Source organism: Rhinopithecus roxellana, chromosome 15, assembly GCF_007565055.1.
Source record: "Rhinopithecus roxellana isolate Shanxi Qingling chromosome 15, ASM756505v1, whole genome shotgun sequence".
Classification (NCBI taxonomy): domain Eukaryota; kingdom Metazoa; phylum Chordata; class Mammalia; order Primates; family Cercopithecidae; genus Rhinopithecus; species Rhinopithecus roxellana.
Window position 1 is genome coordinate 27,114,711 of NC_044563.1, and position 23,536 is coordinate 27,138,246.

Below are 23,536 nucleotides of genomic sequence, written 5' to 3' on the forward strand. Positions count from 1 at the left end.
ATATTCTCCTGGAATGCCTGTATGCTTACAGCGCAGTATTGGGGTGGGAGTTACCCGATTTTCCAGGTGTTGTGTGTCTCAGTTCTCCTGGCTAGGAAAACGGATCCCCTTCCCCCTTGCGCTTCCAGGTGAGGCGATGCCTCGCCCTGCTTCAGCTCTCGCTGGTCAGGCTGCAGCAGCTGACCAGCACCGATTGTCCGGCACTCCCTAGTGAGATGACCCCAGTACCTCAGTTGAAAATGCAGAAATCACCGGTCTTCTGTGTCGCTCGCGCTGGGAGTTGGAGACTGGAGTTGTTCCTATTCGGCCATCTTGCTCCGCCCCCCAGGAATAAGTTTTTTAACATTGGCAGTTGGGCTACAAGTTTAGAATTTATACATTTAGAAAATTCCAAAGTGTTGCAATTTCCAAAAGTAAAGTTGGAATACTTTCTACACTGGCTTCACATTTACCAAATGTACACATAAGGGATAAATTTAGCCTGCCAATTTTGTTAGTGCCTATATATCAGCAGATTCACCAGACAATAAAAAAGAGGACAATTGATTCGAAAACCATTACCTTTCATTTCTGGTTCCACTTTGCTTCGAGATGGCAGAACATAGAACTACACAGCGTTAGGTTTGGAGTTGCAGTTATCTTCAGCGCACTGAAATTTCTTTTGTGTTTAAATAATCTTTATTTACAAAATACTATACTAAGAACTATAATTCCATTAAACTTCAATTTGAGAAAAGTGTAATCCCTTAAGTAACAGCAGTTACTTAAAGTGAAAATGAGATCAGTCTAAATTACTTTTGAATAGAGCAAAAATATTGTCAGGTTTCTTGCTGTGGTTCTGGATGTTCAGTAGCAGGCTCCTTTGAAGGCGGAATCAACCCTGAAGGCAACTCGCTTCTACCTTCAGAATATGGGGGTGGGGTAAAATCCAGGTCTTGGGTGAAGGTAAGGAGGAAAACTCCTCGGTGGATAGATGTTTCTCATTGCAAATGGAGCATGTGGTGGACCTGGCAGATCCGTTGGTGGATAGTAACCTCGAGAAGCTCCAAACATGGTTCCTGGAGGAGGTGGGGGGAAAGGAGGTCCTCTTCTCATGAACGGGCCCCTTGTATTCACTGGAAACAATGGACCTCTGATTGGAGCTGGGGGTGGAGGAACAAAGCCGGTGCCAGTGGCTTCATTTTCAGCAGGGAGAGATGAATCAGGCACATTTAAATCACCAAGATCATCTTTGGCATCATTTCTACTGGATACCATTTCTGAAGGCATTGACCTATCCATTTTATCCAAAGAAGGCATATTAAAACGTCTGAGTTCTGCTGGCCCAGACAGTCTATCAGAATTAGAATAAAATCTGTCTTCCCTTTGTGGAGGAAGACCTGAATCAGGATATGATTGTCCTGGTGGAGGAAACATCATCCTTCGTTCCTGATCCCACGGAGATGACAGGGACCCAGTATCAGAAGGAGCCCTGTGAGGATCGGTTAACTTATCACAGCTTGGTTCTCCTCTTTCATTAGCAATCTGATGGTCCAGAGGATTCCCTGGGCCTCTTGGGCCTCTTCCTCCTCCCCCCGGAAGCACAGGTGAGAGTCTGAGTGGACCCTCCAACAAAGTTTGAGGAGACAGAAAAGCTCTGGTTTCAGATGAAGCCTGACCCAATGGTGAGGGACCATACGGGGAATGCTCTCTGTCAAATGCTGTATTTGAAACATCAGGTGCAGAAGGATCTTTTTCTAAAGGTGCAAATTTAAACTCTGTTTCAGTTAATTTTTGTCTGTTGTTAGCATTTTCTTTCCTTAAATCATTAAGGTTTCTTTCAGCAGTCTGAGCTGCCAACCAATTATCATGTCCTTTTTTCTCGTAGGAAATAACTTGCCTTTGATAAAAATTAATAGTTCTCTCCAATTCTTCTTCACGATCTTTGGCTAGCTTTCTGTAGGTCTCCAGCCCTTCAGTGGTATGGCTGATCTTTTTTTCCACTTTAGAAAGTTTCTCTTCTTCCTGTATCTGGTTATTTTCCTCTAGTGTCAATTTCCTGTGGAGTTTCATTTCATTTTCTTGATATAATTCAGTCATTATTTTAAGTTTCCGTTGAAGTTTCTGATTCTCACTTTCAAAATACATGTTTTCTGACTGCAAAGATACTTGTTGAGTCTGAAGATTTTTAATATGTTCTGTAAGCTCGTCCTTTGTTTTGTCAACTTCAGATAACTGAGTAATAATGTGGTTTCTTTCTCCTTCTAAGGTTTTTAAGGAAACATTTAACTTAGCAGCATGAATCAGTTTCTTCAAAGCTCCTTTTGGAGGATCATCTAAGTAAGCACCATTTTCTGGTTCACTGTTCACTTCTAATTCCAAGTTATCATCATCCGTTATGTCCTCTCCAAGCACAGCAGCCCGATCTTTCATCTTCAGCAAGCATCCAGTTAGAGTCTTGATGTGATTTTCTTTAACATTTAGAACTTGTTCTGCGTGTACTTTGGAGTCTTCAAATGTTATTTTCTGTTTGTTAAGTTCACTCACTTGTTCCTTCCATACTTCAGCTTCTTGGAAAAGCTGCTTCTGGCTTTCCTGAAGTTGAGAATTTTCACTCAAAGCATCTTTTATCGCTATCTCCAGTCGTTCTTCATTCATTTGAAAAATCTTGAAAATGATTTTGGCTTCAGCTATTTGTGATTTGAGGGATTTTGACTCGTCTTGTACAGACTGTATCGTTTTTGAAATATCCGCCATCAATTCATCTTGTTGAGAATGTTTAGATTTCTCTTCTTTGAACTCTTTTTCTAGACAGAGGATTTCATCCTCAAGTTCGGAATTGGACCTGTTCAACTTTTCACGGGTTGCCTCCAAACTTCGTGCTTCTGCTGCCGCCTTCTCAAAGCTGACATCCTCTAAAGATGACTCTACTTCATAGTCTTCGTATTCTTTTTGAATAAGGCTAAATTTTTCAAGTAGTTTACATTTTTCTTCAATTAGTCCAGAAAGCGTTGCAGCAAGTTTTTTTTCTCTTCCCACATAGAGCCGACTCCTAACCGATCTAAAACTTCTCCACAGAAAAAGGAGAACAGCAAAAAATCCAACAACAGCTGCACATACCACCAATTCCCATGGAAAACCATAAGGATTCGAATCTGGTCTCCTACTTTCAGGTAGTGCTGCCACAACCCTGCATAGCTCCTCCAGGACCAATCCCAAATGGGGCTGAGGGGTAGCCCCGGGCACCTCCATAGCGCCAAACTGCTCTGGGATCACCGCAGTAACGCCGGCCACAACAAATGGTGGAGAACACGCAGCCTTGGGTCTAGAATCCGAATCCGCAGGTGGCAACCGACCGGAGTGGACCACTGCGGAGCTGGCTGCGGGGGCCGCTGGGGAACGCGGGCACCCCATAGGCCTCACAGACCCCTGCTGCGGCCCCCCATTCCCCCCCGCCCCGGTCACCTTGTTACACTTTACATCCTGAGGCAGCTCAGGTCCGAGCCAGACCCGCCTTAGTTCTGGTAATTTTCACATCACATGTTTTGAAGCTCTGTTGTCTGGTGAGTACACTTGTAAAATTGCTGTCTTCTTCATGGATTAAACCTTTGATCATTACATAACCTCTCTGTTTCCGGTAATTTTCTTTGCTTTATCTGATATACATACAAGCACTCTTGCTTTCCTTGCATTAATGTTTGTGTAATATATCTTTTTTCATCCTTTTAATCTAGCCTGCCCTGGATTGGTAAATTTCAAGTGAGTTTCTTGTACACAGCATACAAGAAACATATACGAAACAGTCATACTTTTAAATACACTCTTGTATTATCTGTCTCTTGATAGACCATTCATAATTAAACTAATTATGGATAATTTAGTGCATAAGCCTGACATGTTTTTCTGTATCAAGTTTTGTTTCTCTGCTTGTTTTTCTTTTTTTTTTTTTAAATTATACTTTAAGTTCTAGGGTACATGTGCACAATATGCAGGTTTGTTACATATGTATACATGTGCCATGTTGGTGTGCTGTGCCCATTAACTCGTCATTTACATTAGGTATATCTCCTAATGCTATCCCTCCCCCCTCCCCACTCCCCACAATAGGCCCCAGTGTGTGATGTTCCCCTTCCTGTGTCCAAGTGATCTCATTGTTCAATTCCCACCTATGAGTGAGAACATGCAGTGTTTGGTTTTTTGTTCTTGCAATAGTTTGCTGAGAATGATGGTTTCTAGCTGCATCCGTGTCCCTACAAAGGACGCAAACTCATCCTTTTTTATGGCTGCATAGTATTCTATGGTGTATATGTGCCACATTTTCTTAATCCAGTCTGTCGTTGATGGACATTTTGGTTGATTCCAAGTCTTTGCTATTGTGAATAGCACCGCAATAAATGCGCATGTATATGTGTCTTTATAGCAGTATGATTTATAATCCTTTGGGTATATACCCAGTAATGGGATGGCTAGGTCAAATGGTATTTCTAGTTCTAGATCCTTGAGCGATTGCCACCCTGTCTTCCACAATGGTTCAACTAGTTTACAGTCTCACCAACAGTATAAAAGTGTTCCAATTTCTCCACATCATCTCCAGCACCTGTTGTTTCCTGACTTTTTAATAATCACCATTCTAACTGGTGTGAGATGGTATCTCATTGTGGTTTTGATTTGCATTTCTCTGATGGCAAGTGATGATGAGCATTTTTTCACATGTCTGTTGGCTGTATAAATGTCTTCTTTTGAGAGGTGTCTGTTCTTATCCTTTGCCCACTTTTTGATGGGGTTGTTTGTTTTTTTTCTTGTAAATTTGTTTGAGTTCTTTGTAGGTTCTGGATATTAGCCCTTTGTCAGATGAGAAGACTACAAAAATTGTCTCCCATTCTGTAGGTTGCCTGTTCACTCTGATGGTAGCTTCTTTTGCTGTGCAGAAGCTCTTTAGTTTAGTTAGATTTCATTTGTCAATTTTGGCTTTTGTTGTCGTTGCTTTTGGTGTTTTAGACATGAAGTCCTTGCCCATGACTATATCCTGAATGGTATTACCTAAGTTTTCTTCTAGGGTTTTTCTGGTTTTAGGTCTAACATTTAAGTCTCTAATCCATCTTGAATTAATTTTCGTATAAGGAGTAAGAAAAGGATCCAGTTTCAGCTTTCTACTTATGACTAGTCAATTTTCCCAGCACAATTTATTAAATAGGGAATCCTTTCCCGATTTCTTGTTTTTGTCAGGTTTCTCAAAGATCAGATGCCTGTAGATGTGTGGTATTATTTATGAGGGCTCTGTTCTATTCCATTGGTCTATATCTCTGTTTTGGTACCAATACCATGCTGTTTGGTTACTGTAGCCTTGTAGTATAGTTTGAAGTCAGGTAGTGTGATGCCTCCAGCTTTGCTGTTTTGGCTTAGGATTGTCTTGGCAATGCGGGCTCTTTTTTGGTTCCATATGAACTTTAAAGCAGTTTTTCCCAATTCTGTAAAGAAAGTCATTGGTAGCTTAATGGGGATGGCATTGAATCTATAAATTACCTTGGGCAGTATGGCCATTTTCACGATATTGATTCTTCCTATCCATGAGCATGGTATGTTCTTCTATTTGTTTGTGTCCTCTTTGATTTCACTGAGCAGTGGTTTGTAGTTCTCCTTGAAGAGGTCCTTTACATCCCTTGTAAGGTAGATTCTTAGGTATTTTATTCTCTTTGAAACAATTGTGAATGGAAGTTCATTCATGATTTGGCTCTCTGTTTGTCTGTTATTGGTGTATAAGAATGCATGTGATTTTTGCACATTGATTTTGTATCCTGAGACTTTGCTGAAGTTGCTTATCAGCTTAAGGAGATTTTGGGCTGAGATGATCGGGTTTTCTAAATAGATGATCAGGTCATCTGCAAACAGGGACAATTTGACTTCTTCTTTTCCTAATTGAATACCCTTTATTTCTTTCTCTTGCCTGATTGCTCTAACCAGAAATTCCAACACTATGTTGAATAGGAGTGGTGAGAGAAGGCATCCCTGTCTTCTGCCAGTTTTCAAAGGGAATGCTTCCAGTCTTTGCCTATTCAGTATGATATTGGCTGTGGGTTTGTCATAAATAGCTCTTATTATTTTGAGATACGTTTCATCAATACAGAATTTATTGAGAGTTTTTAGCAAGAAGGGCTGTTGAATTTTGTCAAAGGCCTTTGCTGCGTCTATTGAGATAATCATGTAGTCTTTGTCTTTGTTTCTGTTTATATGCTGGATTATGTTTATTGATTTGCATATGTTGAACCAGCCTTGCATCCCAGGGATTTAGCCCACTTGATCATGGTGGATCAGCTTTTTGACGTACTGCTGCATTCAGTTTGCCAGTATTTTATTGAGAATTTTTGCATTGATGTTCATCAGAGATATTGGTCTGAAATTCTCTTTTTTTGTTGTGTCCCTGCCAGGCTTTGGTATCAAGATGATGCTGGCCTCATAAAATGAGTTAAGGAGGATTCCCTGTTTTTCTATTGATTGGAATAGTTTCAGAAGGAATTGTACCAGCTCCTCCTTGTACCTCTGGTAGAATTTGGCTGTGAATCCGTCTGGTCCTGGACTTTTTTTGGTTGGTAGGCTACTCATTATTGCCTCAATTTCAGAGCCTGCTATTGGTCTTTTCAGGGATTCAACTTCTTCCTTATTTAGTCTTGGGAGAATGTATGTGTCCAGGAATTTATCCATTTCTTCTAGGTTTTCTAGATTATTTGCATAGAGGTGTTTATAGTATTCTCTGATGGTAGTTTGTATTTCCGTGGGGTTGGTGGTGATATCCCTTTTATCATTTTTTATTCGATCTATTTGATTCTTCTTTCTTTCCTTCTTTATTAGTCTTGCTAACTGTCCATCAATTTTGTTGATCTTTTCAAAAAACGAGCTTCTGGATTCATGACTTTTTTGGAGGGTTTTTTGTGTCTCTATCTCCTTCAGTTCTGCTCTGATCGTAGTTATTTCTTGCCTAGCTTTTGAATGTGTTTGCTCTTGCTTCTCTAGTTCTTTTACTTGTGATGTTAGGGTGTCAGTTTTAGATCTTTCTTGCTTTCTCTTGTGGGCATTTAGTCCTATAAATTTCTCTCTACACACTGCTTTGAATGTGTCCCAGATTCTGTTATGTTGTATCTTTGTTCTCATTGGTTTCAAAGCACATCTTATTTCTGCCTTCATTTCATTATGTATGACATGAAGCAGATTTCATAAACATAATCCAGCATATAAACATAACCAAAGACTAAAATCACATGATTATCTCAATAGATGCAGCAAAGGCCTTTGACAAAATTCAACAGCTCCTCATGCTAAAAACTCTCAATAAATTCTGTATTGATGGAACATCTCTCAAAGTAATAATTTTGAGAAAATGAAATATGTTGAATAACATATTCATTCAGGAGCAGGTTGTTCAGTTTCCATGCAGTTGAGTGGTTTTGATTGAGTTTATTAGTCTTGAGTTCTAGTTTGATTGCACTGTGGTCTGAGAGACAGTTTGTTAAAATTTCTGTTTTACATTTGCTCAGGAGTACTTTACTTCCAACTATGTGGTCAATTTTGGAATAAGTGCGATGTGGTGCTGAGAAGAATGTATATTCTGTTGATTTGGAGTGGAGCGTTCTGTAGATGACTATTAGGTCCGCTTGGTGCAGAGTTGAGTTTAATTCCTGGATATCCTTGTTAACTTTCTGTCTCGCTGATCTGTCTAATGTTGACAGTGGGGTGTTGAAGTCTCCCATTATTACTGTGTGGGAGTCTAAGTCTCTTTGTAGGTCTCTAAGGACTTGCTTTATGAATCTGGTTGCTCCTGTATTGGGAGCATACATATTTAGGATAGTTAGCTCTTCTTGTTGAATTGATCCCTTTACCATTATGTAATGGCCTTCTTTGTCTCTTTTGATCTTTGTTGGTTTAAAGTGTGTTTTATCAGAGACTAGGATTGCAGCCCCTGCCTTTTTTTGTTTTCCATTTGCTTGGTAGATCTTCCTCCATGCCTTTATTTTGAGCCTATGTGTGTCTGTGCATGTGAGATGGGTCTCCTGAATACAGCAAACTGATGGGTCTTGACTCTTTGTCCAATTTGCCGGTCTGTGTCTTTTAATTGGTCCATTTAGTCCATTTACATCTAAGGTTAATATTGTTATGTGTGAACTTGATCCTGTCATTATGATATTAGCTAGTTATTTTGCTCATCAGTTGATGCAGTTTCTTCCTAGCATTGATGGTCTTTACGTTTTAGAATGTTTTTACAATGGCTGGTACCTATTGTTTCTTTCCATGTTTAATGCTTCTTTCAGGAGCTCTTGTAGGGCAGGCCTGGTGGTGACAAAATCTCTCAGCATTTGCTTGTCTGTAAAGGATTTCATTTCTCCTTCACTTATGAAACTTAGTTTGGCTGGATATGAAATTCTGGGTTGAAAATTCTTTTCTTTAAGAATGTCGAATATTGCACTCTCTTCTGGCTTGTAGAGTTTCTGCCGAGAAATCTGCTGTTAGTCTAATGGGCTTCCCTTTGTGGGTAACCAGACCTTTCTCTCTGGCTGCCCTTAACATGTTTTCCTTCATTTCAACTTTGGTGAATCTGACAGTTATGTGCCTTGGAGTTGTTCTTCTCAAGGAGTATCTTTTCAGTGTTCTCTGTATTTCCTGAATTTGAATGTTGGCCTACCTTGCTAGGTTAGGGAAGTTCTCCTGGATGATATCCTGCAGAGTATTTTCCAACTTGGTTCCATTCTCCCCATCACTTTCAGGCACACCAATCAGATGTAGATTTGGTCTTTTCACATAATCCAATATTTCTCGGAGGCTTTGTTCATTTCTTTTTACTCTTTTTTCCCTAAACTTCTCTTCTCACTTCATTTCATTTATTTCATCTTCAATCACTGATACTCTTTCTTCCAGTTGATCAAGTCAGTTACTGAAGCTTGTGCATTTGTCATGTAGTTCTTGTGTCATGGTTTTCATCTCTATCAGTTCATTTATGGACTTCTCTGCAATAGTTATTCTAGTTATCCATTCTTCCATTCTTTTTTCAAGGTTTTTAGTTTCTTTGCACTGGGTACGTAGTTCCTCCTTTAGCTCTGAGAAGTTTGATCGACTGAAGTCTTCTCTCAACTCGTCAAAGGTCATTCTCTATCCAGCTTTGTTCCATTTCTGGTGATGATCTGCATTCCTTTGGCGGGGGGGATGCACTCTTATTTTTTGAATTTCCAGCTTTTCTGCCCTGCTTTTTCCCCATCTTTGTCATTTTATCTGCCTTTGGTCTTTGATGATGGTGATGTACTGATGGGGTTTTGGTGTGGGTGTCCTTTCTATTTGTTAGTTTTCCTTCTAACAGTCATGACCCTTAGCTGCAGGTCTGTTGGAGTTTGCTTGAGGTCCACTCCAGACCTGTTTGCCCAGGTATCAGCAGCAGAGGCTGCAGAAGATAGAATATTGCTGAACAGCAAGTGTTGCTGTCTGATTCTTGCTCTGGAAGCTTCATCTCAGAGGTGTACCCAGCTGTGTGATGTGTGAGGTGTCAGTCTGCACCTAGTCGGGGATGTCTCCCAGTGAGGTTACTCAGGGGTGAGGGACCCACTTGAGCAGGCAGTCTGTCTGTTCTCAGATCTCAACCTCTGTGCTGGGAGATCCACTGCTCTCTTCAAAGCTGGCAGACAGCTGTCAGACTCCACCCAGAGGTGGAGTCTACAGAGACAGACAGACCTCCTTGAGCTGAGGTGGGCTCCACCCAGTTCGAGCATCCCAGAGGCTTTGTTTACCTACTTAAGCCTCAGCAATGGTGGGCGCCCCTCCCCCAGCCTCACTGCAGTCTTGCAGTTAGATCTCAGACTGCTGTGTTAGCAATGAAGGAGGCTCCATGGGCGTAGGACCCTCCGGGCCAGGTGTGGGATATAATCTCCTGGTGTGCCATTTGCTAAGACCCTTGGTAAAGCACAGTATTAGGGTGGGAGTTACCTGATTTTCCAGGTGTTGTGTGTCTCAGTTTCCCTTGGCTAGGAAAAGGGATTCCCTTCCCCCTTGGCTCCCCAGGTGAGGCAATGCCTCGCCCTGCTTCAGCTCTCGCTGATCGGGCTGCACCAGCTGACCAGCACCGATTGTCTGGCACTCCCCAGTGAGATGAACCCGGTACCTCAGTTGAAAATGCAGAAATCACCTGTCTTCTGTGTTGCTCGCGCTGGGAGCTGGAGGCTGGAGCTGTTCCTATTCGGCCATCTTGCTCCCGCTCCAGAAGATAAGTTTAAAATAAAGTCCCTGAGAGGATTAGCCATGGAACTTCCTTCTTGTTCAAGATTCGCTTTAACTGTTACCTCATCTGTAAAACTGTCTTGACCTGCCTTGCTTTTCACTGTAAGAGAAAAGTAAGTCACTAGCTCTGTTTCCTACAGTGCTTAGTGCCAACTCTGTCCTGGTACCTATTACAGTGGATCATAAATTGTTGACATGCCTGTCTCTCCACCAAGTATGTGAGAGGTTATGAAGGCAAGCACTGCCACTCACTTGGCTTGCCCTTGTTCCATGAGTATTTACTGAATTAATGAAGCTGTAAATTCCAGATCACTGGGTATTCCTTGGAGGACATACTGAGTGAAAATACTGAGTATCTAAAGGTTAAGTGGGAAATATTAGGGTTAGAGAACATGAAGGAGCACAGCATAGAAGTGACTGAATATTCAGTCCTGTGCTAGAAGTCTCCCCTTTGCTCTCCAGGTCTAGGCTCCACACTTCTTCCTCCCTCCTCTGTGCTCTAGGAGCCTAAACCTAAGCAATTATAGCACAGGCTCCCTAGCCTTCTGGCTTCTAGTTATATTCTGCCAATGGGGGACACCAGCAGGAAACCAGAGGCAGGAACACAGTGTTGCAAGGTATTCATTTCCCTGGATGGTTACCTGCTAGTTTTCCATACAGCTCCCTTCTGGCCTCTACCTCTGTACAGCTTCCCTCTTTCTGGCTCCTGGTAACTCTACTCTGCCCCAGTCTCTTTAGGCCAGTGGCAGTCCCAGCACCCCCACTCTCACTGGCCCTTAGGGAAGACACTAGACTTTGCTGTGCTCCCTAAACCTTGCCCACATCTTTCAAAATAGTGCTTTTATTCATTTCTACTCAAAGTGTCCATGTTGAGCAGAGCCACCTGTTTCCTGACTGAACCCTGACTGACAGTTCCTACAGACAGACAGCCTATTCTGGAATAATAATAGCAAAAATAATGGAGAGAAAAACTGATGTTGCTGCATTCTATGTATTTCAAAATAGTAAACAAAATAAAAATGGTCCCGGGCCTCATGGAGCTTGTGGCCTAATAATCATCTCTTCAATCACATCCAGAGGTTTGTATTTGTTTCTCTGTTTTCAGAATTGGGTTTTTTAATTGTATTTTTAACTGAGAAACAGTAATTGTATATATTTATGGGGTACAATGTGATGTTTTGATACATGTGACATTATGAAATGAGCAAATCAGGCTAATTAGCATATTTATCACCTCTAATATGTACCATTTGTGGGGAGAACACTTAAACTTCCAGGCTCAAGGAGACAAATACCTTATGATCTGACTTACATGTGGAATCAAAAAAAAAAAAAATCAAACTCACAGAAGCAGAAGGTATGCCAGAGGCTTTGGAGCTGAGGTGAACAGGGAAGGAGAGGTATTGGTCAACAGGCACAGTTTCAGTTAGATAGGAGGAATAAGTTCTGGTGTTCTGCACAGCAGTGACTAGTTAATTACAACAGTGTATTGTCTGTTTCAACATAGCTAAAAGAACCAGTTTTTAAATGCTGTTAGTGAGATCAAATGTGAAAGAAAGATCTGTTTAAACAAATGTGAAAGAAAGATCTGTTTAAACTCCAGACAAATCATCTAAGGCCTAGGAGAAGAAAAGGAGAGGGTTAATTATTACCTACAGATTGTGGGATTATATACTACAAGCGGTAATAGTCAACTCACTACTCAATAGGGAGAAAAATTTTTAAAAAAGACTAAAACCAACATAGAAAATTGTGTGTAGGTTCATAATAAGTCAGGCAGGTATAGTTGAACATAAGAATAATAACTAAAAGTTATTGAGCTCTAAGTCCCAGGCTCTTACCTATTTGATTATACTTGATCCTCACAAAACACTCTTAAACCTCACAAAATATTACTTATGTTTTAAACATGGGGAGATTGAGGCACAGAGAAATGGAGACCCCTGCTCAAGCAGTCAGGGGGTGTGGAATCTGAGTATAAGCCTGGGACCCATCCTCTTAAACATGACTCTAAATTAAGTAAGGATAAAGGAAAACATTGTATTACCTAATTGGTAGCATCAGGCACTAACACATTCTAAAGTACTTGGTCATCTAATCCAAAAACAGTTTAGGGTGCTTAAAAGGCTTTTGACCAAACCAATCATACACCAAAGATCTTTATTCATTGGAGCCGAAGGCAGAAAGTTCCCATTTTTATTTATTCCTCATTTCACTCTGCCCTTGGATTCAAAAGAGTCCATGCCACCTCCTGATGGAAAAGCCCAAGTTACATTTGGGAATTATAATTTCTCTTTTTCTGATTCTACTTATTGGTAGGGTAAAACACAAAGGAAAAAAAAAATGTTCCTGCATTTGCCTTCTTAAATACTTTCTCTTGTTTATAAATCTAACAATCATCTATCAGCAACGCTGTCTCTACCCTGCCAGAACAAGGCCTCAGGAAACTATTTCCTCTGGAGCAATTCCAGAAGGACTCAGTGACCATTCAACACCTTTTACACTCATGGACTGTGTGGGTTTCTTGCTCTCAGTCCCGGTAGGATTTGCACATTTTGTTTTCACTCCCATCACTCATGGACAGAAGCAAAATTATGCTATTTACCTATTTCCACTTGTGTAGACCTCACATTTTGTTTCACCTTAGTGGCAGTGAGGGGAAAGTTTTGTTAACATTTAGCAAGTCTGGGCTGACTATTGTGCACAACAGCTATTGCCCAATTGCAGTTTATGAAGAGTCTAGAACCCTTTTTTTTTCTTTTTATGCTACCAAGGGATTAATGACAAAAAAATTGGCAAAGAAATTGCAGTCTGCAAGTTATAACCAATATGAGTTGATGAAATCCAGATGTGAAAATCTCCCTCCACCATCCCATGCCCTCCACAGTATAGGTGTATGACCTCGGTGAAGGCAGGACTGGTAATTGCATTTATTTGGAGACATATGGGCTCTGCTTCCCCCGCAACCCCCACCTTCTTTTCCCACTTTGAAGGAAAGAGTGATTTGAAATGTATTTTTACACTTACTAAAACGGATGTGGAAATAAAACTTTAATTACTGGAAAAACTATTAAGAAGAAGTATATTTTATTCTTCCAGAGCCCCGAGGTTTTCAGGACAAAATTGTCTTAGACCACTTCAGTTGCCACAGCCCCAGGAATCAATGGAAACCTCATAGACTGGGCAGTCTCTGCCTTACCCTCACAGTGATCACTGAGATTGAAGGATGGAATGTTCTAAGACATGGCTCATCTGTCTTGCAATTTAAACCTAATTAGACTAACTTTTTTCCCCCAATTGCCCTGCTTGTTTCCATGGCAGTGCAACAATCATTTTAAAACTTGGTGGCTTGAAACAATAATAATCATTTTCTGTCTCTCACAATTCTATGGGTCAGGAATCTAAGAGAAGCCAATATGGGCCTTCTGACTTGGGGTCTCTAATGAGGTTGCAAAGAGACAATGGCGAGGACCAGGATCATACTGAAGACTTCCTCCCTCACATGTTCTGATGTCTGATCTGAGAGGACTGTAGGCTGACTCATCTGGGACTCCTTGGGCATCTGTAACTCTATGGGATGTCTTCACATGTTCTCCCCGGTATGGGGGCTTGATTACATATTGACTTAAAGTTCTGAAGACACATGTCCCAGAAAGGTCAGAGCCAGGCTAGGAAGACATAGCGTCACTTCTGGCATCCACTATTAGTTGAGGCAATTATGAGGGTCCATCCAGGTTTGAGGGGAGGAGTGGAGAGAGGGTAAAAATCCTGCCTCATGATGGAGGTCTATCAATATTACATTGCAAGAAGAATGTTTGAGATGGTTATCTTTGAAAAATGCCACAATATGCCACATCCCTTAAGAAACTATACCCTTAAAAAACAACATGCTACTCATTATGTCAGATTTTTAATATCTAACAGTCCTAGTTATTTGACCAGAGCTTGTTAAATTAGTTAAAAGTAGAATTTTAGATATTCAGTTTTTTTATTGCAGAGCTACTCTAATTGGAAGCCTATGCAGAGGCAAACTCTCAACACTTAACTAAGAATCCATGAACTTGTGTGGCATGGAAGAAGCATGGTTATAATAAAAATGGGAAATAAATTAAGATCTTTGGGCATCTACTATGTGTCAGCCACTGTCACACATTTGTTACCTAAATTATAATCATTAATTGAACAAACATTTATGAAATGTCTTCAATCTATCAGTACTAGTTGTGGGGAAGATCAATACGATAGACCTCATTCAATTCTCAGGAAGCGGAACAACAGAAGCTCAGATTATCAATTTTATGTTCTTTCTTCTGATAAGCTTTATTTTTATGGATTTTACACAATAATAGGATGCCAACTTTCAAATTATTGGATGGGCTCTAAGTCTACCTGAGTGTGGAAAAGGGATTGGTCAGAAAAGTTTGGGTATTCAGAGACGATCATCATCTTTATCCGTAGGTCTATGGGGTGAAACTTGAAGCAGTAACTAGGCTAAAGGTGGATAAGTAGAAAGAGGAGACACAAGGAGAACAGCATAACTAAAAGTGCAAAGACCAGCATGTATACAGTCTTTGTTCCAAGAGCAAAGAATAGATGCCAAGTAATAATTTGAGTGTGATGTCAACATTTCAGTATTTTATTTTCAATGGCATTCTTTTTTTAAGTTGTTTGGTAGGAACAAGTACCTAAGTCATTATGAGAAAAGACAGATATAACCCTTCCATTAGAAAATAAAATAAAAAAGAAAATAATGATGTTTTGTTACTAACCAACCATTGACAAGTACTTAGCTTTTAATTTTCTATATTTTGTATTTTTCACGGTGATGTCTGTTGCTCTTCATCTATCACTTGTTCAAAGGAAACATTACAGATATTAATTAAACTAATAGAAGGAACAGGAAGTAGAGAAATAGCAGAGATTTGTTGTTATTCCTTATCTACATGTGAACATTGGGACCTCATTTCTATAAGGACAAGAAAATTCTGTGTAAACTAGTTTGAATGGAATGAATATTCATAATAACAATATCAATTGCTATATATTTCTTCCTTGCATAAAATGCACTTAATTTTATACTATAACTCTATAAAGTAGACGTTATCATTTTCTTTCACAGATGAGGAAACTAAAGTACAGAGAAGTCAGACTACCCAAAGTAAGAGTTAAGAAATGCCAAAGGCATTATTTTGAGCCCACGCCACTTGACTCATTCCAGGATGGTGTTTCAGTATGGAGATGTTGATGCTTTCAGTCACTGTCCCAATGGGAAGATAATTTTCACTACTGCAGCCAACTACTATGATGGTTAACACCAATCCTCAATCCAGTGGTTCTGGCTTCTCCACTTACTAGCTGTTCAGACTTGGGCAAGTTAGTTAACTTCTGTGTAGCAAAGTTTAGTAAGTTTAAATAATTCATATGAAACAATTGTAAAAATGGCTACCCTAAAGGAAGTGATCAATAAAGGTATTATTCCTACTACCACAACGACTATTGCTACACTAACATTGCTTTATTAACAATGCTACACTACTAGTTAGTAGTAACTATTGTTACTACTAACAATGCTAATTTATAACATTGCTACACTATATATTTACAAGACAACTGGTATTAGAGGTACAGCCTGGTCCAAAAGCAAAACAGAACCTTCCTAAAAAAAGAAATGGTTCGGAATCCATAAGTTTATCTAGTTGATGGGCTACATGGGTTGAAGAACCTCTATAACTAGTCATCAGTATTAACTGTTAAAAGGGTAGATACCAGAGAAAATAACTGATGATAAATGTGTAGTTTCTGCTTGCAGTCTCATCATATAATGGTCCCATCACAGAGCCAACTATGATTCTGCATAATGCATTTCTATTTTTCACCTTTTGAAGCAACTCGAAAGAATGATTATTGTCAGATAATAATTTTTTGGTGCAGAACTTGAAAGAAAAAAAATGTGACAAGGAAAGGGAAACTTTCTATAATTTTACCAAAAATACAGAGAATTGCAATTATTACTAAGAGGGCAATTATTTAGATCCTTCTCTTGCCCTTAAAAAAAATAGAGTTGCCCCGATAACATACAGGGCACCCAGTTGAATTTTAATTTTAGATAAACAACACATACTTATTTAATATACATATGTCCCAAATATCTCATGGGGCTTATTCATACTATAAAAATGGTTTTTGCCCTAAATACAAACTTAACTGATGTCCTATATTTTTATTTGTCAAATCTGACAACTGTGCTTAAAATGATCATGATTAGTCATTATCTAATAAGCTCAGGTATTTTCACATTTGCTAATTTTACACTGAAGTTTGAGGCAGTATGTAAAGTCAAGCTCAGGAAGTATAGAGCCCTAGGCTGTGTATGATGTGAAGTGAACAATTATAATAAGGTGTGCAGACTGAGTTCAGCCTCCCATTCTTATCTCTTATCTTCCCCATCATGTACCCTGCATTTCCATTGAAATGTGAAATGTGTTGATTCTATAATCCTAAACTTCCCTTTGCCTATTATTCACCTTCCTTTCTTTTCCCAGAAGTAGCCTTCCCTGTCATCTTCTTTCCATCAAATTCCTAACATTCTTCAAGGGCTATTAGAAATGGATGCTTGCCTACCTATTGCATGGCATAGAGTTGTGTGGCAAAGGTCATGGTTTTTACAGTGGAATGTCAACAGAAGTGAGGTATTTTCTTTCTGGGTCAGGGTGGTCAAGAATAAGTGTGCCTTCCCCACATTTTTTCCTCTGATTATCTATGGACAGACAATCATGATGGTCTTGGAAACTATATGTTGAAGATGAGGAACCAACAGGATGAAAGGATTCTGAGTTTCTGTATCACATTTTTGAGGAGAGGTACGTGATCATCAGAAACACGTGTTAGAAATGTTACAGAGACAAGAAATTAACATGTATTTTTTTCTCGATTTTTTATTGTTTGGTGTTGGCCTAACGAATATAGGCCATAATTAATTGTTTCCTACTCTGCGAAGCTTTTGTACATTAAATAAATAAGAACATCATTAGGCACTAAATACAAATTTAAGTGCCACAGATTTTGCGTTGGAAGAACTCACTGAGTAGTAGACATGCAATTGTAATAAGGAATCATATTTTTGAAAGCTATGTTTCACATACTGTGATAGCCACTTTATCCATATTATTTCATTCGATTCTTATTTTTAAAATGCCCTTAGAAAGATGTGATGATGAATATTATTCTCATTCTACTGACAAACTGAGACACAAAGATGTCAAAAAATTTGCTGACAGTCAGAAAATGAAGTATAGAAGTCAGGCTTCAATCCGAGACCATGAAGCCTACATGCTGAATCAGTATTGAATTTCAGTATGAATAGTGTTACTGAATAGAAGAGTAAGGTCACAAAGAAAAGCTGGCTAGGTTTTTATTGGAGCAGGGTTATCCAGAAACTTTGCTTGAAAAGGTAATTCTTGAGCTGATGATGAAAGTATAAACAGTTATGTAATTATAAAGGTCTCACATGTCATACTCAGGCATTTGTATCTACCCCCTCAAAATGGTGAGGAATCCTCGAAGTGCTAAGGAAAGGAGTAACAGGGTCAGCTTCATGTTCTTCCCAGGATTCTCTCCTGATATTTTTGAGAAAATATCCTTACCTGTCCTATAGTGCAAACACTTGGTTTTTAAGGCACTCAAGGAAGTCAATTCCTTCCTATAGACTTTACTGGAAAGCAACTAGTTGTTCTGAACTCTTTGTGCTTTTTTGTTGTTGTTGCTTCCTTTTTACTGTTGGATCCCTGAGGAAACATTCCAGCATGTCACCATGTCAGTAGCCAAATCAGACCAATGATGAGAACAGCATGCTATATTAGTAACAGAAAAACAAGGCTGTAAACCCTGTTTCAAAGACTTCATGTTGCTCTTGGCTATCACTGGGGAAAGGCTCGAGGCAGGCATATGAAGTACAAAAGCACGAAGGCTGCTTCAAATCTGTGATTGGGTAGCACAGAAAGACTTAAAACAAGCATTAAGATAAGTTCCCAGAAGAGTTTCTGACATGTAGTAGGCATTCAATTAATATATGTGGAATGAATGAAAATGAAGAGAGACTCTTTCTTCTTCCCTGTACTGGTACCAGTGGATATAAATTGCTCTGCAGGTTCTCCTTAGTCATGTGTTATAGGTTGGGGAGGGGTATCAGGCAGGTGGGCGGAAGCAAAGGAGAACTTTTACCAATAATCTGTTACCCTAAGATTAGACTTCCAATTGTCTCATCACCAAACATGAAATTGAAAATGAAAGTTGAAAGATCTTTGTTAGGCCAAAAGTTAACAATCTTTCCTTGTAGAAGAGATTGCACCATTCATATTTGGCAAAAGTGTTAAAGATTATATGAGTAAGTTGGATGTTAAATATGGTGCTAATTAAGCGAAAGGTCAGGGTTTATTCACTGTATGGGCCATTTGATTTTTCTGTGCCTAGCACATTGTAGGTATTCAATGAATGCTTATTTATTGAAACAGTAAAGGAAATGTGTGGTATGCAAATGAGACTACCTATTTAGTATGCTTGACAGGCAGTTTCTCTACGGCAGACAACTAGGAGCAAGAGGAATGAATGAGGCAGTGTATTGGAGGTAACATTGATTCAAGCAGGTAAGGGATGTCAAAATATTGGTCTTGTGCCTTAGCTGTGGTATGACATTAGGCAAGATGCTTGGTCTTTCTAAGCCTTTTTTTCTTCTATAAAATGTAAATATTTTCATCTGTATCATAATGTCATTTGAGGATTAAATTGGTTAGATAAGTAGATATTTGATAAATGTCAGTGAGAAGGAAACATTAAGTTTGAGGTCACTAATCCCCAAGGACAGAGCTGATCACCTCCAAAGGCTCACTAATTAGACCAAATGGGTTATTCATGGCCATTATCCAATTTGATTGCTTAGTTCTATTACTTGCCATTACTAAATATTTTGCCTCTCATTTCTGTCTTAGGAAATCATTGTACCACGCAGGGCAATAAATCAATGTTTTAACTATGACCTCAGGTCATGAAGGAGAGAAATGAATTACATTCCAAATGTTCTAAGAAGAAAGTAGGTAATGCCTTTAAAGGAAGACCTTGGTCTTCTCTGAATGAATATTTTCCCCTACAGATCAAATGGTTAATCATGATTTATGTGGGTAATTCACTTGCTAGAACATTGAAATCCCCGATGAGGCTAAATCAACGAATGTTCCGGTGGTGGCTAAGCCTCATTTACTCTTAAAGGAATATGCTCCAGGAAGGGCATAGGTTCAGATAAAAAGCAGTCTTGTAAACAGGAGTGGTTTGTCAAAATGAAGTCAGCATTGAAGCATCAAGGCAAGAGCTCCTGAGAGCAGGACTGGGGTGTGGCCTGAGAGCAATGCCAGCAGGGTGTTATGTAACAGAGGGCCTGTTTAACTCCAGCAGGAAACACTACGTCCAGACGGCACCCTGCTTCCAGACGACTGCCAGGTAGCAGACTGACTGCCTCTTTTCTTCTCTCTTCCCCATGAAAGGGAGACCCAGAATTTTCCCTCACAGCCTGAATTCATTACATTTTTTTTTTTCTCCCAACCATGTGGATGTTGAATTGCCCTCATTCATAAGCTGACTCCAGACCAAAAGAAAGAGACAGCAGGGTCCAGCTATTGCACCTAATAAAATGTGTCCACTGGAAATCATGAGAGAAAATTGGATGAAAGATTCTAAATAATAAGGGTCCTCAGGAACCTGCACTGGAATGCCAATACGTTTTACAGGTTTGGGAGTATAAAGATGTTTTGAACTCAGCATTAAAAATAAAATACCCCCTCACCCTTGATCACCAGTTCATCTCTGGTTTCCGGATTCTCAAACGATTTCTTCTCTCCAGACAACTCTTTGCTTGCTTTTTTTTTTTTTTTTTTCTTTGAGGGAGTCTCACGCTGTTGCCCAGGCTGGAGTGCAGTGTCATGATCTTGGCTTACTACAAGCTCCACCTCCCGAGTTTACACCATTCCCCTGCCTCAGCCTCCTGAGTAACTGGGACCACAGGCGCCCACCACCACGTCTGGCTAATTTTTTTTTTTTTGTATGTTTAGTAGATGGGGTTTCACCGTGTTAGCCAGGATGGTCTCGATCTCCTGACCTTGTGATCCGCCCACCTCGGCCTCCCAAAGTGCTGGAATTACAGGCGTGAGCCACTGCGCCTGGCCCAAATTCTTGCTCTTTATAAAGAAGAAAGTGGATTGAGCTTCAAGGCAGATCAGTGGCAAGGATTTGAGAGTCTGATTGGTTTCAGCCAGAGCCCCTACTCTCGCTCTCTCAGAGCCATCTCCTCCCAGCCCTACTCACTAGCACTGTTCGTAATTATCTGCTGTCATGATACTATTGCTTTTGGCAATAAACACGTAGTACGTTGCTAATGGTTTTTGCCAAGACAGCATGCCCCACTCAGATTTATGATCTAAAAGATGCAAGACTAATTTTCACACCATAGTTCATTCCATAAAAGAATGTGGTTGTATAAAAAAAAATCCTCCTCTCTCACCATGTCCACCTGCTCTCCACCCCATGCTCCTCATATCCAGGACAAGCTGTAGAATGTGTAAGTGGAAATGGGAAAGCTTAATTTGGGAAAAGGGCAGAGCCTTAATGAGCTGAGTGTTTGAAATCTGCTTTAAGGTTTATTTCTTTCTTTCAGAATATACTTTCTTTTGTTCTTCAAAAAATAAATAAATAAATAAATAAAACAATCAAAGGTAGAGTCATAAATGAAACAGAATTTCCCACTGACACCTGGTAGTCCTTTCCACCATCCTCTGTTTGTGCCTTTTGAGCACATCTCTTCCTCTACCAGGCATCTGTTTTATCCAAGTCAACATGGCAGAGAACAAAGGCTGTAGAAGCAGATGTACCTGGGCTCATATTCACTAAACCTCTTTGAGTTTTAATCTCTCTATTAATACACAAATATGTAGTTGGCATAAGAATACCTTTTCTTCATGGCAATGTGGGGGTTGAATACAAACCTAAGATAAAGTGTCTGATAAAAGATTGACAATTACAAAAAAATTGCTAACTTCCTTCTGTCCTTCCCTCCCACACTTCTTTACATAATACTTCCCCTGTAGGCTTCTGTATCTCTTTTTAGGCCCTCTTTTCTTATCCTGAGCCATCCAAAAATGCCGCTGACACAAAATCTTTCCAGCTCTAATTTGCCTGTTCCGTCTTCCAGTCTCTCAGAACATTGTTCTGCCTTTTGTTGTTCTGACAACCTAACCACAGTTAGAGAAAATTGGTTGCACTTGGCAAATATATTGCTTCTTTCAGGTGACATCCTCGCTTTAATATAAACGGAGGCAATGGTTTAATCTAAATCCTAACATCCTGAAGTAAATTAACTTGGCAAATATTTATTGTACACTAATTAATGCAAAGCACTGAAGTGGATGTAGAGAATTACAAAGATAAAAAATAGACTCGAGTCTCGGGTCCTTACAGAATTTGTAGTCTGGTATGAAAGACAGACATATAGAAATAATTATTAAAAGTTTGGATCCCAGGGAATGTTAAAATAGGAGTTGAACTAAGAGTCATGAGAGTATGTGAAAGAAGGAGATGAATTCCAGCTGGAGAAATATAGGAGCTGTTTTGCGGGAGGCATGTTTAGGCTAAATCCTTAAGGATGGGGTTTGGGAACGGCATGAGTAACTTGAGTAAGAATCCAATAGCTAAAGAATGCATAATGCTTTTGGAATAGCAAGTTCAATGTGGTTTTTGTAATAAAAGTTACAGGTTGAGAATATATGCATAGTGAAAAATAAAACTATAAATAAAATCAATAAAATTAGTTGATGGCTCTGCTTGGCAGCTTAAGAAATCTGCCTTTTACTTTCAGTAAAAATCTAGTATGAATTCTAAAGCAGGAAAGGTCATGATTATTTGTGTTAAAAAGACCACTCTGGCAGCAGGTTTGCATTGGAATCAGAAAAGCTGGTAGCAGGATGACTAGTTAGAAAATGGTTACTATAATTTAGAGTCACTGTAACAAGGCAATAGTAGTCAGAGGGTAATGAAGTAACAGAAGGCAGGAACAGATGGCAGGGACATTTGGGAGGCAGAGACAACAGGGCTTGGCTTCTTCACAAAGTGTAGAGAGTTCCAAAGAAGGAAAAGTTGAAGATTAATCTAAGGTTTTGTTTTTTGTTTTTTCCTGGAAGACCAAAAATGTAATAATGCTGTCAGCAAAACAGGTAAGTTATGAGATTGGTTCAGGGCTTGCAACAGAACAAATTCAGTGCAGGCAGGCCTTTCCTAATCTTGGACAGCTTTAAACTCACTGGGTCACAATTTTCTCATCTACAAAGTAGGAATCATAATTCATGTTGTAGTTTTTTCACAGGGTTGCTGCGAAAATGGGGAAAGGTCATGAGTGTGGTTATATTTTCTAAGCCGTCAAATTCATTCACAAGTAAAAAATCAATAAAACCATTCAAATCTCCTATTTTTTCCATAGAGACAACACTATGTAGGTCAGCATGGAACTTCCCACACATGGAACAACCCCTCACCTGTAAGGAGACTGGTTGTTTGGAAAGGAAATCTTTTCTAAATATCATTTTTCTTTACCTGATCCAGCGGTCTCTGATTTTTCACTGCCAGAGTGTTCTGGATTGAATCAGCTCCATTTAGGATTTTGACCAAAAGATTTCAAAACGGAAAACAAAAGCCATTGTTTTGAAAGCCTGAAATGTCTCCACTTCCTGCAATTGGCTTACATATGAGTACTTTAGTCTTCATGGAATAGCTTAGAAGGGGCCTGAGACATGAAAGGGAATTATATTTAGCAAAACAAATGCCACAAAACCTTTACTCTCAAACTGTGGAGAGGATTTGCTATGTCCACACATCTAAGCGTCACCTGTGTGTGCCTTCTTAGAGTTGGCAACAGTCGGCTGAAATGAAATACTTGATTGGGATGCTGGGAATCTTGGAGTTACTAAGAGAGTCAGAGAGACAGCCTTCAGAGAAAATGTGATTATGGTACTTGATTCTCTGATGGAAATGTGAGCAGCTGATGGAGAAAGCAGTATGTGGGAAGATGCTACCCCCACAGACATGTGGTTAGGACACGGAGACGTATTCGTCTTGAGTCTGAATTACATGTGTGGCATTTCCTTCATCCAGTTAGGTACATGTGTATGTATGTATGTATTTGGTTTATTTATTTGTTTACTTATATCCAATTTTGTTCCAGAGGGAATTGAGGCAGCTCTAAACCGGCATTAAAGGGTAAAGTAATTAGATT

General features: G+C 39.6%; 1 pseudogene; it reads right to left on the minus strand.

The window, feature by feature from the left end:
- Positions 1 to 751: 751 nt before the first annotated feature.
- Positions 752 to 3,231, minus strand: LOC104672597 (annotated as a pseudogene).
- Between the last annotated feature and the right edge of the window lie 20,305 nt (positions 3,232 to 23,536).